This window comes from Cyclopterus lumpus, chromosome 8 (genome assembly GCF_009769545.1).
Source record: "Cyclopterus lumpus isolate fCycLum1 chromosome 8, fCycLum1.pri, whole genome shotgun sequence".
Lineage (NCBI taxonomy): Eukaryota > Metazoa > Chordata > Actinopteri > Perciformes > Cyclopteridae > Cyclopterus > Cyclopterus lumpus.
The window spans coordinates 16,640,466-16,654,474 of NC_046973.1; the positions used below are offsets into that span (position 1 = coordinate 16,640,466).

General features: G+C 44.2%; 1 long non-coding RNA gene across 1 annotated transcript; it reads left to right on the forward strand.

Moving 5' to 3' along the window:
- The first annotated feature begins 611 nt into the window (after positions 1–611).
- Positions 612–2,193, forward strand: LOC117734989. The gene is made up of 2 exons (XR_004609852.1): positions 612–1,128; positions 1,365–2,193. It is a non-coding gene; the product is annotated as an uncharacterized LOC117734989 (long non-coding RNA).
- Positions 2,194–14,009: the final 11,816 nt, after the last annotated feature.

Sequence of the window (14,009 nt, forward strand, 5' to 3'; positions counted from 1 at the left end):
GTTTCTACAGGAGCCCAGAACGGACAAACCAAACACTGGCTCTAGGGAGAGCCTTTAACATGTTCTTGCCACCTGAGGACCACCATAGGTCTGTCACTCGTGGAAAGGAAGGGGTGTTGAGTTGGATGCAATCTGCAGCCTCACAGATATATCCCACTAAATCCTACGCACCGCTCCTTTAAGGAATATGCACCATGGGAACACAATATAAACTACAATAAAAGGGAATCTCTACAAGATGAGGCCACAATGCAGAACCACAGTAGTTATTGTATTTTCTTGTCTTTTTTTGTGTGCTGTAATTTAGCCGACTGATTTGCAGTTTGAACCCCTAATACCAGTATTCTATCTATTCTCTCAATGTGGTCATTCAAGATGTGCATCACTCAAAGAACAATATTGATGTAGTTTGATGTCGCTACGGACCAATGGATTAACAGTCGCAATAAGTAGAGCGTTTCCTCCATTGTCATTGTTGACAATGGAGGAAAATCCCCTTACAGCTGGTGGGACATTTCTACCCGGAAGTTCGCATGTCACGTCATACTTCCTGTTTGAGTATCGCCCTTAACAATGACACATTTCTGTTCCCAAACAAAACGTTTCAATACTGTTGGGGATTTATAACAATGACACATTTCTGTTCCCAAACAAAACGTTTCAATACTGTTGGGGGTTTATTAGGGATTAGAGTTTGCGGCTCGTCGTCCAAAAATCTGCCTGAAATTCCAAACACGTGGTAAAGAAAACCCACGGCCGCCTTCTTAGTTTCGGCAGGGGGCGGGGTTTAATTTATACATCCACGAGCCCGAAGGGTCGAGATGATTCTCGCTCCCTCCGAATGGTTCCGATCTCAGCCGATCTCCTGCACCGGCGGTAGTGCTGCGTTTTAGCTGCGTGTCCTTCTCGCGTCCACACCGCCCGTCTCTGACACTATTTCCATCATGGTGGACATTTTGATGTTGATGTTTTTCGCCATCATTGGCCTCGTTTTCCTCTCCTACATCATCTACTTGCTGTGATGATGATGAAGCGTCCTGCTCGGCCACACAAACGGTTGCAGCACAGTCATTCAGAGGATGTGTGTCTTTCCTATCATGCATCCCTGGTTTCCATCATGGGCAAATGGTAAGGGAGCGTTTAATTCATAGAATTCCTTGCTGTTGTTATAAATGTGATATTTTGCTCCAGCATTAGAACACTGCAGGGAGGATTTTACACGGACATGTCTGTGTAGCTTTATGTCGGCTACAGGCTCTAATATATGTGGGAAAAAGATCACACTATTTCACTTGACTAAGCTAATACGATTATTTATCGGTGATAAACTGTACATGTTTGACACCAGCTGCCATCTGTTTCAGGGAGAAGAGCCGGGTCCGGCCACGGTGGTTTCCCCAGTGGAGCTCTCCTGTAGGAGGGGCACAGCAATGAGATAAACAAATGGACAAGAAGTGGAAGCCCTCGTTTCTCCTCCTTTTTTATTAGGTCAGGATCCTCCTACAAAACGTCACTACTCCCAAGACCTCCCACTTATTTGCAATCAGTCTGACCAATGCATTATCTATGCTACCCAAGGTTGTGCATGTCTCTCTTTAAGAGGAGACGTGTCACCTCTGCACAAGTCCTCTACATCCATGGATGCAGGACGGTTTTGTAGTGTTGAGCGTAATACAGGTGTAGAGTTTGCCTTTCTAACAACACTGTGAGCTCATTGTTGGCTCCAACTGTAATGTGTTATGTTCCGTTTGACCGTATCATCCTTTGTGGCCAACCCGTGTGTGCTCATGTTCTGCCTTGGTTGAGTCAGCCTTCACATCAGTGTTATTATATTACTTTATTCACGTGTTGCCAATATGTTCCTTTTCCTCACTACTATCAAGATTCTCTGTCAGGTTAAAGCCAAGGGGAATATGTTCAGTTATATGACTCAGTGTTCTGTACATTATGTGTTTGTCTGTTTTTGTTCATCACGTTTGGCTGCAAATGACATCCACGGGGAGCAATGATGTCATTTCAGAAATACATCAACCATATAGGCTCTTCTCAGTTTTAGCTCCAAACCTCATATTTATATATATATATGATGTGTTATGTTACTGATATTACGTTTACTGATGCACTGATGATTTTTTGAGTTTAATGACGATATTTCACATGACTTGTCTAATAAAGATGATTTCAGTAAACCCAGTTGCTTTGTCTTCATTTCAACACAATATTATTTTTATTTTTGCTGAGATCCGTAATAATTAATTTCGGCTGCACAAAACATGCTCTAATCATTCATAAAGCCTGTGGGATCCATTTCTTAGTATATATATATATATATATATATATATATATATATATATATATATATTTATTTGCAATATTGGAAAGTGACATAAGGTATATGATACTCGGAGACAGAAGGGTATGACTTTCATCAACAATCCCTGGCTGGCCCAAACCAGGTACATTACACAAATATTGCTTTTGAAATAAACCTTATATTTGGTGTTGACAGCTCATAAGACTATTTAAGTAATGTCCATTATACTTTGCACTCACTGATTATTAGATTTCTGAGGCCTATATGCTCCAGCGCCTCCATGCTGAAGTGTATTATGGAGCAGTAGTTATTAGTAAGGGCTGTGTGACGCTGTTCTCCGGTGGTATCTAAATTAGAGTCCTTGACCTTGAGGGAGAAACGGCTTTGCAAAGCAATAAGGACAATACGTTTCTCCCATCCCTGCCCCCCCAATTGTCATGTAGGGGCCTCAATAATCATCACAACAAATAGATTCCTAACTGGGACATAATCTCATTAAAAGTCTTTGTGACTCACAATGCCATTGAAGCCCCCTGCTCAATATTTCCTTTCAGTTAGAGCATGTCGGTGTGGTGGTGTGAGCGGCCATCATCTGTATGCTACATGCTGTCCTGCAGATGGTGCTGTTTACCTACAGTAGGCTGTGGATGAATCGGCTGATGGCAGTGGAGCAATAAGTAAACATACTTGGCTCAGTTAGAACAGGTGACGTGAGACAGGAGGAGTGTGGGATTTAAATGTAACAGTCACAGTTGATGAAAATCAGCAGATTCATTAAGTTTGGATGTCTTCAAATGCACTAATTCAGCAAATGTTATCCCTTAGTTTAAGAAATATAAATGTGTCATTGATGTTTTTTTATATAACTAACATATTTCTTCTTGTTTCACAGACTACTTAAATATATTATTATATTTTGAAAAACGTAACATAAAACTTATTTGAGGGAAACATGTCAGACAAGTCAATCATTGTGAAATCTATCTCTTTGGGACGTTTTCTCTGTTGTTCTTGTCATGGAGAACTGGTATTGTATTGACAGGGACTCAGTTTATTGTGGCTTGAAAACAACATTAATTTCTTGTGATTTCGTCAATAGATGAAGGATTACGTGTCTTCCCCATCTTGCTTTACAATGACTCTCCAAGCTGACAGCTCAGCTTATTTAGTTGCATAATAAAATAATTGTATGCATTCCTTTAGATAATCTTAATCTCCTTAACCTTTTTAAAAATGCTTTCCCTGAGCATACTCTAAAAAAACCACTACATTTTCCCCTTGAGGAAATTGTTCCACATGTCGGTAAGTAGGCCTACACTTATTTGCTCTCTTGCTGAGATTTAGATGAGAAGATTGATACCACTTTATTGTCTGCTACAGGTAGCTTATCTTAGTTTAGCTTAATTTAATGCAAAAACTGCAAACAGGGGGATGCAGCTAGCAGTCTCTCACTGTCTCACAGGAATAGTCCTTTACATTGTGTACAAATTAAACAAACAAAATGTAGCATGTCAATGTGTGAGGTTAAAAAGTGCTGGTCTTTGGATTTTGTCACTTTTGGACAAAGCCAAGCTAGCTGTTTTCCCCTGTTTCTAGTCTCTATGCTAAGCTAAGCTAACCAGCTGCTGGCTTTAGCTTTATCTTCAGCATACAAACATGGGAGTGATAGCAACCTCCTCATCGACTCTCAGCAAGAAAGCACATGTGCATATTTCCATATTCCTTTAGTATGTGCGTGTGTCTCATAGTGTTGCAATCCTCCTCTGAACACTTAACTAAAGTTTCTCCCACATGTGTGCAGACAGACCCACTCTGGGAAATAATCGGAATTCCTCTACTGATAGTATAATCTACCACTCACAGCCTTACAATACACCCGCTGTTCAGTCTGAGAACACACACACACACACACACACACACACACACACGCAATCATCTCACTTCAAACAGTCTCTTTGGCTCGACCAGATCAAATGACACTGCAGCAGTCTACAGTAGAGGGTGTTTAAGGAAAGAGAAGGATGCATTAAAGCTGGACTGTAGAAAGTAGGCCAGGGTTTGTTTGGTTGTCTGCAGCTCCGCATGTTGCATGACCTTGTTGTTCTGCATTCCTGACCCTCATTCCTCCCCTTCCTTCACTGGCCTGTCATACTGCGCCTAAATACCATATCAGATCATGTCACAGCTATGCTATGCGTCCATTAAATCAAAATAAGCCAGAACAGGTGCTCTTTTGTTTTCCAGCTGCGGGGGCCTTGGGTTTCCCCCAAGAGCAGTATTTCTGGGTAGATGCGATAATACGGGAGATTTTTTAAGTGTTTATGATTACTTTATAAGGTAAATTCCACCCTGGCCCTGTGGAACTGCTGCAGCTGCTGGCAGAGTGTCATGCATTTCTGAGCAGTCTGTTATGTCATATCTAATACATAAACAATACATATCGGGGTTGTGCCCGTCCTTAAAAGTCATTTATTTTTGAGATTTTTTATTCTTCCCCCACACATTCAACACTAATATAGCTCCCCCACACATTCAACACTAATATAGCGAGTGACCTGTTATAAAAGATAAAACTGCACTGCAGTCTTTTAAACACAGGGTGTGACTATTTTTATCTGCATCCATTTGTATATCCAACAGCTGCATAAAGCAATCACAACACTTCATCACATAATAACTCCTGAAATGCTCACAAATCAATGACATTTAATACCTTGAGAATGTTTCCCTTTGGATTTGTTGCCACTATATCTCTTGATGCATGATGCTAGTTTGTAAAGACATCTCCTCTCTGTGTCACCTGCAACCTCTTGCAACCTTCGTCTGGATGCCAATGAGATGGAGTTGTGGGAGGATAGAGCAGAGTAGAATTGAATGTAATAATACAATAGATGGAGAGGGAGGGGTGGGGGGGGGCTGTAGAGGATAGAGAAAGAGCAAATAAAGAAATAAGAGGCAGTGAAAGAAATGAGCACGGGAGGGAGGGAGGGAGGGAGGGAGGGGGGTATGTGCTTAGCAATGGCCTTCAGTGGTGGAGTTCCTGTTGTTGTGGGGAGGGAGTTTCCCTCCGCACTGGCCGAGAGGAAAACGACAGAGGATGTCTTTTTCCTGGCTGACCAAGAATGCCCGGGCCTCGAGGTCTTTCCTCTTCTCATGTGGGTTTTATACAAGTTGACAGAGTTTTTAATGCTAATGTTATGACCTGCTTTTCCTTTTATTTCACTCTGGAGGGCGGCCAATGTTGCCCTGATGCATTAACATTTCGGCTAAGAGGCGAGCACAGGGGGGGAAAACATTCCTCCCAGAGGCACAGGGATGTGTGCTCTTAAACACAGCGTGCACCGCCACTACAGATTGGACTACACGTCCCAACATGCTCCCCCCAGAAGAGGGCGGGGGCTATGAATCCAATGGCCAATGGCTTTGTGTCTGTGGTTCTGTGGTTGGTGCGTTGCACGGCAGCTGTTGTCAATGGCAACAGAGGTTTTCAGGGAAGCATGAGCTGGACAGCTGGTAGAGTCCCTCAGTCCTCTACCGGGAGTCACATGATCCCCCGGTAACCAATCTCAGCCCTCCGCCCTCCTCTCTCCCTCACTCCTTCTCTCTCATTTGCTCACTCTGGCTCTCTTTGGGTGCAGCAGGAGGGGGAGGGGAGATGGAAAGAGAGGAGGGAAGTGGATACAGAGAGGGAGGGAGGGAGGGGAGACGAGGCGAGGGGCCAGCTCACACAGGGAACGAGTGAAGGAGCTTCAGAACGAAAAAACGGAGAGCGGGACTCTTCCCTCTGTGTGGCTATCAAGGAGAGAGGTGAGGATCCCGCACACAGCCGGTTTGCCCTCCAACCTCCACCCTGAGCAGCAGCAGAAGAAGAGGAGACGGAGAAAAGTCAGGAGTGTTTGCTTTGACACACTCAGAGACACAAGGACAGTCAGAATCATGCCTCTGTGGGGAGGCGCAGCCATCGGTGGCCAGGCTGCCTCGCCTGTGTGAGCAGGATTGGATTGCTGTTGGGAATACTGAGCAAGGAAAAGAAGAGCAAGAACAAGAACAAGAAGAAGAAACAAGGCAGACAGCCGGCTATCTCGTGCCATGACAGTTAACAGGAGGAAGGAGGAGGCTCGCTGAAATCATGGACCAGGTGAGGATGGAGAGGAGGAGAGGAAGGGAGGGACTGAAGGGGAAGTGAAGGGGACCGCCAGCTTTAGTGTTCTTCACATTCACACCTTGCTGACACAAAACAAACAGAGCAGCGGCAGCATTCATAACATCCATCATCCCCCTTTTCCATCCCCTCAAGGCAAAAACAAACAGCGCAGCACGCTGCTTACCCTGCGATGTGTTTGCAGCTCCCTCCCCAGACGAGCTAGGTTTCATTCTGGGGGAGGGGGCCAGCAGAGGTGCTGCCACCGGCAAGTGCCAGGCCTCTGGAGAGATGACACAGCTGAACACATCACCATCTTTTAGCTCTGAAAACTGGGCATAAGATCGACACTCTGGGAGTGGACAGAGAGAGAAACATAAAAAGAGGGGTGTGGCTCAGTTTGGTCTTAACATGTCATGCAGAAATTGGCACCCTTGCCTGGAGTCAGGATGGAGGCGGGAGACGGGATGGCATGCAACAGGGTTCCCATCCAGAGCCGTCTGCATCCACGTTCATTCATTCAAAAGAGGCTCAGATGAGCGTCCATGAGCTGTGCTTGTATCACTCGCCTTGACCGCCCTTCAGCTTGTTTACTGCGAGAGCTGCTGACGCTTGTGAATTTTGCCACTTTCACCCTCAACATCTTCAGAGACACTTTTTTGTTAATATTTGGAGAGTTTTACAGCCTCTGTGTGAGGGCGGATTGCTGCTGCTGTTAGCAGGTGCTGTATCCAGGTTGGAGCCAGGCAACCAGCTGCTTGTAGTTGAGCGTGTGACTAATGGTTGTAGAGGAGGAGAGAGCGCACACGCCCTCCTCATATCTCCCCTACGTTGCACTGAACGCACTGCCAGTGTAAGTCCTAGTTACTGATTACCTCATCCCCCCCTTCCCTCCCTCTTTCCTTTGCTTTTCCTTTGCTTCCTTTCCTCCTGAGGTGGAAATGTTGTGAGCATCAGGTTTGCTATTAAGGAGGAGGAGGAGGAGGATGAGGAAGAGGGAGAGAGAGAAGCAGGGGTGCATGGGTGAGACACCCAGGCCCAACCCTTCGTGTGGCTGAATAATGCATGTGGTCCATAAGGGGAACATCTCCTGTCTGTGTCCGCTCACTCAGGTCGGGGTGACGTTAGTCCCCCAGTAATAGCAGGGATGATCTCATCACTGCTGCTGGCCAGACTGTGTGTGTGTGTGTGTGTGTGTGTGTGTGTGTGTGTGTGTGTGTTTTTTCACTTTATTCACGTTTATGTGTTTTCGTTTCTTAACCTTATTTCCCCAAATTGGAAGCCTCAGGCCATAACACAGTATGTCTGAGTCCATGGGTCATGGCCTCAGTGTTATATACACACGCACGCACGCACACACACACGCACACACAAAACACACACACACACTTTCAGTATCAGTTGAGATTTCTGCACCCAAAAAAAAGAAAAAAAACAAGAACGGTGTCGCTTACAGCACAATTTACCTCACAGGAAACAAAAACTATTTATAAGACTGTGCAGTGCAGAGAAATGCTGACACAGCGTGTCCTTGGTGCAGCGCTAAGGCTGGGTCTGTGTCATTCGAATAGATGGACCATATTGTGATGTCATGGCCAAATTTGATTATAGCACTTCCTGCTCATCACGTGATTGTGTCTCATTGTCGTTTTGTGAAGCTTTATCTCGGCTTGTGTTTCCTGCTGCGTGCCTCTGCCAGCCTGCTGTTTCAAGATGATTCTGGATACACTGTACATGCCTGAGAAGCGCCCAGCGACCTCCTTACATGTAGCAGCGTAAACATGCTGTGCGAAAGTAAACAAAGGGCATATACTCTTACTATAGTCGTGGAGAGGCTGCAAGTTTCACACGACAGTTTCTCTTTTGTCCTCGTTTTTTTCCGTTCTGCGCAAGGACAGACACACACATGTTCAGAAGCACGGCGATAAGGAGGTCAGTGGCTCAGGGAGGAACAAGAAAAAAAAAGGCCGGTTACATAAAGTGTCTGTGAGAGGGATTTAAGGGCAGCGGTGGGACACCTCTTTCTCTCAGAGTGATGCCGCTGTCCACGCTCTGCACTTGATGTAACTCATCCTCGGTGGAGGTGTCTACTTGTATACGTCTGTAAAACACACAGACTGACACCGGGGGACGTTTCTCATTGCAACAACAACAAAAAACAAAAAAACACTTGCGCAAGGACGAATAAAATGCCAGGCCCGTTGTAAATCAGTTTGGGTCATTAGTGCTTTCCGATCAATAGTCGTTAATGGACCTGAGCAGGGCTGTGGTGACTGCTGCTGCCTTCTGGGTTTGAGGTACCCTGACCTCATGCATCACACAGAAACAAGTGCTTCTCTTTGCTGGAACAGCCTGCAAGCCAAGGAGAAAAGTTAGTGTGAGATGACAGACAGAGCTATAGCAAAGAGCAACTTTTAGTGATAATGTTACAAACTTATTGAACAAACTCCTGACTGCTGCACGTTGACGAGTGTTTCACAATGTAGGGGATGCCTGATCCTTCTGGATGAGCCTCAGTGGTGTGGACGGGGGTGACACGACGATATGTCTGACTGTACGATGTGTGTGGTGTGTGTGTGTGTGTGTGTGTGTGTGTGTGTGTGTGTGTGTGTGTGTGTGTGTGTGCGAGTGTGTGTGTGAGTCCTGTGGTTCCCAGCCAGAGTTATCTTGCAATTGTTTTGTCTGTTTCCCATAGATGTGACTGAAGTGGATTGCCGTCAAAATGAACTCAGAGCGAAGCAGCCGTGGAGGGAGATATTTTATGAGAGTGAAAGTGTGTGCGCGTGTATGTGTGTGTGAGAGAGAAGAAAGGGTCTTATTACGTTACAAACGAGATAGTGAGAGGGAACGTGAAAGACAACAAGTGTGGGAGAGGGAAGGATAAAGGAAAAGCCTCATGGTGGAACAGGTGGTCTAATCTGAAGCCCCACCCATTGCACCCCGAAGCTCCCTGCCTACAGCTCTTCAATCTTTGGACTCTCAGGAATTTCTTGTGCTATTGTCCTGAGCGGTAGAGACTGAAAGACTCTCAAAGAATGAACTTTGTATGCGTATTTGCATCTAAATTGAAATTAAACGCACGTATATAAGCATGTATATTGATCTTCTCACCCATGCAGAGAGCTGCGGCAACTTCGTGGGCATTTCTGTCAGTTTTGCCATGCAGCGAAGCGGGGTATCACAATGAAAATTAACACGCACGCTATGGGAGGAGAGTTGAGTTTTTAATACTGGTTTTGCGTGTGGTGAGCAAAACATGCAGAGCATTTTCTGGGACATGTGTGGGACATGGAGCTATGGGAGTTGTGGATTGTCCCTGGCAGCGATTACAAAGTCTCTGTAGCAGATGAAGCATGCGGTCTGAATGTATATCAAACTAATTTGGTGCAAATTTACATATATTGGTATGCTATTTAGGATTTTTCAAACTGTAGCTGACAACATGTTATGATTTTTTTTTGCTTTAGTAAATTATGTCAAGTGTAAGATGAGGATGCTTTTGCATTTGAAGGATGTGAGTACAGGGTTCATGTTCTTAATTCAGGCTCTATTGGATTTCCCAGGCGGGGGATAACCAAATGGTAGATGCCTGCAGGCAGACAATGGGCAAATGGTCCTGTGAAAGAAAACTAGGACACCCATCTCTAGGAGGTAAACAGCTCCTGTTCAGCTCAGGACGACTACTTTGGACCTCAACCTCAATGCACTCGAGTGGCGACTAATGAATGACTGCAGATGGCAGGGGCGATGGGGGTTCGCCAGCAGGGGTCAAAGGTTAACCTGTGTGGTTAAAGCCCTTCCTGTCAGCAGCACTTTGCATCAGTCCAGCCCATGTCGGGGATCTGCGGGCTGGTGGCACAGGATGAGCAGGGGTAAATGGAACAAAACAGAGAGATTAGTTTTATCAGTAGCTTCCAATTATGAGTCTGTTTGCTACTGACTTGGTCCAGTTTAAGCTGATGGGTCTGTTTGGCAGTCTGTTTTTTCGATCTCTTGGTATCCTCCATCTTTTACATCCATAACTTGATGTCAGTCTGGAATGAACAGCTGTGCGGCTGATGGCTGCTGTTTCACTACTTTGATAATTAAACAAGCCCCATAGATGCCCTACTGTTAGGGGGCACCACAGCTGCATATCAGTAATGAAACGCTGGCTTAATAAACCGCCGGCCTCTTGGCCTATTTTCCAAACGACTGAAGATAAGACAATTAAATTGTCTATCTAAACTACATCTGAGTCGGACATCATCCCGTTCCCCTGTTTCACCACACTGACCCTGAGTATGCATCAGATATCATATTCAGGCACTCTTGTTGTATTTTGTGTCTCACACATTCAGAACAGAACAGACTGTTCCCTTAAATGTTGCTTGGGCTATGGCACATTTCTTTGGCCATATTTCAGGCAGCATGGCTGCATGAGTATCATCGCCATAAATCCTGTTAGATCCTACTGATGGGGATAAAATGAAAAACTCGCCTCATCTGAGGTAGCCTTCGTTTTGCATTCTCCACCCTTACCCCACCTCATCCTGCAACCACTGTACTGAGCCCTCTTGTGGCCTCCAAACGCAACTGCGGCTCATATTCTATCTTTGCAGAGGGGTTTAAGGATTATCTATTTAGGGAAATGTCGGCAAATGAACAGATGGTGGTCTTTTTACATAATTCAACCCAGAATTAAAAAAAATGTTTTGCTGATGATGACAGTGCACATTTATGTTAATTCCACATGGGAAATATATGATCATCCCCTCTTGTTGACCTCTCACCCGCATTGATCACAGTATAGGAAATGTGCAGCATTTTTGTGTTATTAATGTTTGTCTACTCATTAAGATCAATATATTGATTCATGGATACATATATATATATATATATATATATATATATATATATATATACTTATTCTTGAAGTTCTATACTAATCTGTCTTTATCAGCATTATGTTTGTTAAAAACATGTTTCTGTGAGTGTTCTTTTAAATTCAGTATCTCTCTGGGTGTCTATTTTGTAAATGTTTTAGAGGTGAGCAATGCCAATGTTCTTATCTCTGTGATTTAGACTCAAGCATGAAGTCTAACACCAGCATTACAATTCCATGAGACTGACAAGAGCATTTAGGATGTGGGAAACAAATGTGTCTGCACTGATGGTTGGATGAACACAGGGACCTTTCTGAAGGTAAATAATCCGTCAAAGTATTCTGTCCTCTAAAAGGAGCTTTAAGGCCATGTCTAGACAAACTTATCTCTGAGTTGTAAGGCGTGGAAACGCTGGGATTAGGATATGATCCCCCACAATAATACAGGATTATACTGTTTACTGTATTTCTGTAAGAGGTTTTTGCTTGAAGTTTTTGTTGTACTACAAATGCTCTCAAGATCTGTCGTTGGCCGTCGAGTATTTTATATCAATCTGCAATCTTTTTATGTGACGATGCATGAGTATTCAAATGAGGTGTAGAGTAGAAAGGTGTGCTCCATTATGAAAATGATCAGCTGTAACTGCTTTTTTGTGCTTTTTTGGATGGGCGTAATTAGTTTAATTAAGTTTTTATTCAAAAAGGTAAAAGTCTTATTTAGATTAAAATCTCTCTCATTATTTTACAGAGACTTGGCCAAGAAGGCACCATGAATCATATTCAATACAAAATATAAATACACATTCTATCAACAATGCTTTCTTAAGGGCAGGAGATTAGTTTAAGTCTCAATTCTGCTGCTTGTCATGGTAAACACGACTGCCGAAAAGCTTCAGGTAACTGCCAGAATGAAAGCAAAATGCATTCAAAATTCCCAATTGAACGGAATTTAGGCAAAATAACCTCCTGGAAACATTTTTAGGATTCGTTATCAAGTCACAGGGTTTTTCCAATTCACAAATCATTCAGTTGTCCATTGTCCGATGTGTATTCAGGGAAAATGCCGCCTACTCTCATAATATATCATTCTAATTTTACGCAATTTATTTTCGGACGTCCCTGACTCATCAGTGACCAGCAGTCAAATCTGATGTAAACAGTTTTGATCGTATCAGATTCACTGGTTCCCGAATGTGACTTGATGGAGACATGTTTTATCCTTAGAGCTCTTTTCCATTGTCACTCCCACTGTGTCGCAGGAAGTGATGCTAGAGGCAGGAAGTGGAGCTGTGAAAGGTAAAGAGGCCGCAAACACATTCGGCCTCTATGAAGTGACGGGCAGCAGGAAGGAAGCTTGCAGTGCTGCTACTGGAACTCCTGTTTATTTTCCCTCTCTGTCTCTCAGAAGAGGTTGAGGGGAGAAGAAAAGGTGTGTGGGGTATCGGGGGGAGGGGCTACTACAGGGATGTCCTGAGATGAATGCGTGCCAAGCATTTATAGTAACAGCTAACGTTTATAGAAACACTGGAATACCCTGTGTGATTCACTTTTTGTTGTCTGGAACTTTGAGCAATCGAGCGAGACGGACGGGCGACTTGGGAGAGTTGAACCGGAGGTCATTTGTGCAAACGGTGACACCTGAACTTCCACTACTCTCCTCCTCAGACTCACCGTATTTCCTTCTCTTTGTTCCTCTATCTCAAACGCTCCCACGTGGCTGTTCTAATAAGCTCTCGCCATGTTCAGGCCCCCCCCCAAAAAAAGTGGAAGCTCAGCTTTTCATGTTCGGTGCGGGGTGTATCAGCTTGTGCTGGAAGATAGGACTTAAACTGCCTTGGAACCTTTTTTGCCGATAAGCTTACATACATAAAACCCAGTGAAATGTTAACAGTGAGTATGTGTTGATACTAATGCGTGTGTCAGTGGGGGGAAACCAGTGTAAAAAGGGCTCAAATGAAGGTTGAGAAAGCTCTGGTGCATGTCCAGACAGCAGCAATGGCTGGCGGTGGTCCTTGGCTTGCATGTACAGTACATGTGTGTGTTTCTGCGTTCCCAGCCTCAATGAGTCATTCTCTCCAGCATCCTACCCAGCAGAACGTCCTTTCCGATAGCCGAGGCCCCAGCTTAGACCTGTCTCTCTGCTACCGTATACAAGCTGTCGTGTCCACAGGCTCAATGTTGTATTCTGTCTGAATTACTGCGGCCTGCAGAAGAATGAGCGAGGCAGCTGCAAGAGAGAAGGAAGGGGGATTAAAACCAAATGTAGCGTGGGGCGAGGCGGGTGAGAGAAGACGGGTCAGCGGGTCAGCAGAGGAACACACAAGACAGGGATAAGACGGAGATGTTGACCGTTTACTGAAAATCTAAAACTGTCCTCTTTAGACAATACGATGAAGGTTCCTTCATGACCATGGTTTAAATAAATAGGTTGAAGTTGAAGTTTTTATTGTCTTTAATTTCTTGCACCGATCAGACGGTGGATCTTTGATTGTTTTTGACTATATATATATATATATATATATATATATATATATATATATATATATATATATGTATATCCTATATACATTACATTTTAGCGTGTCATTTTTCAACCTATGCGTCTGTGTTTCAGACCTCAACTGGTTTCTTTATGAACCTTAAAGCCTGCTGGAGTCGAGTAACTTATTGCAGTTTTCGTCAATGTTACA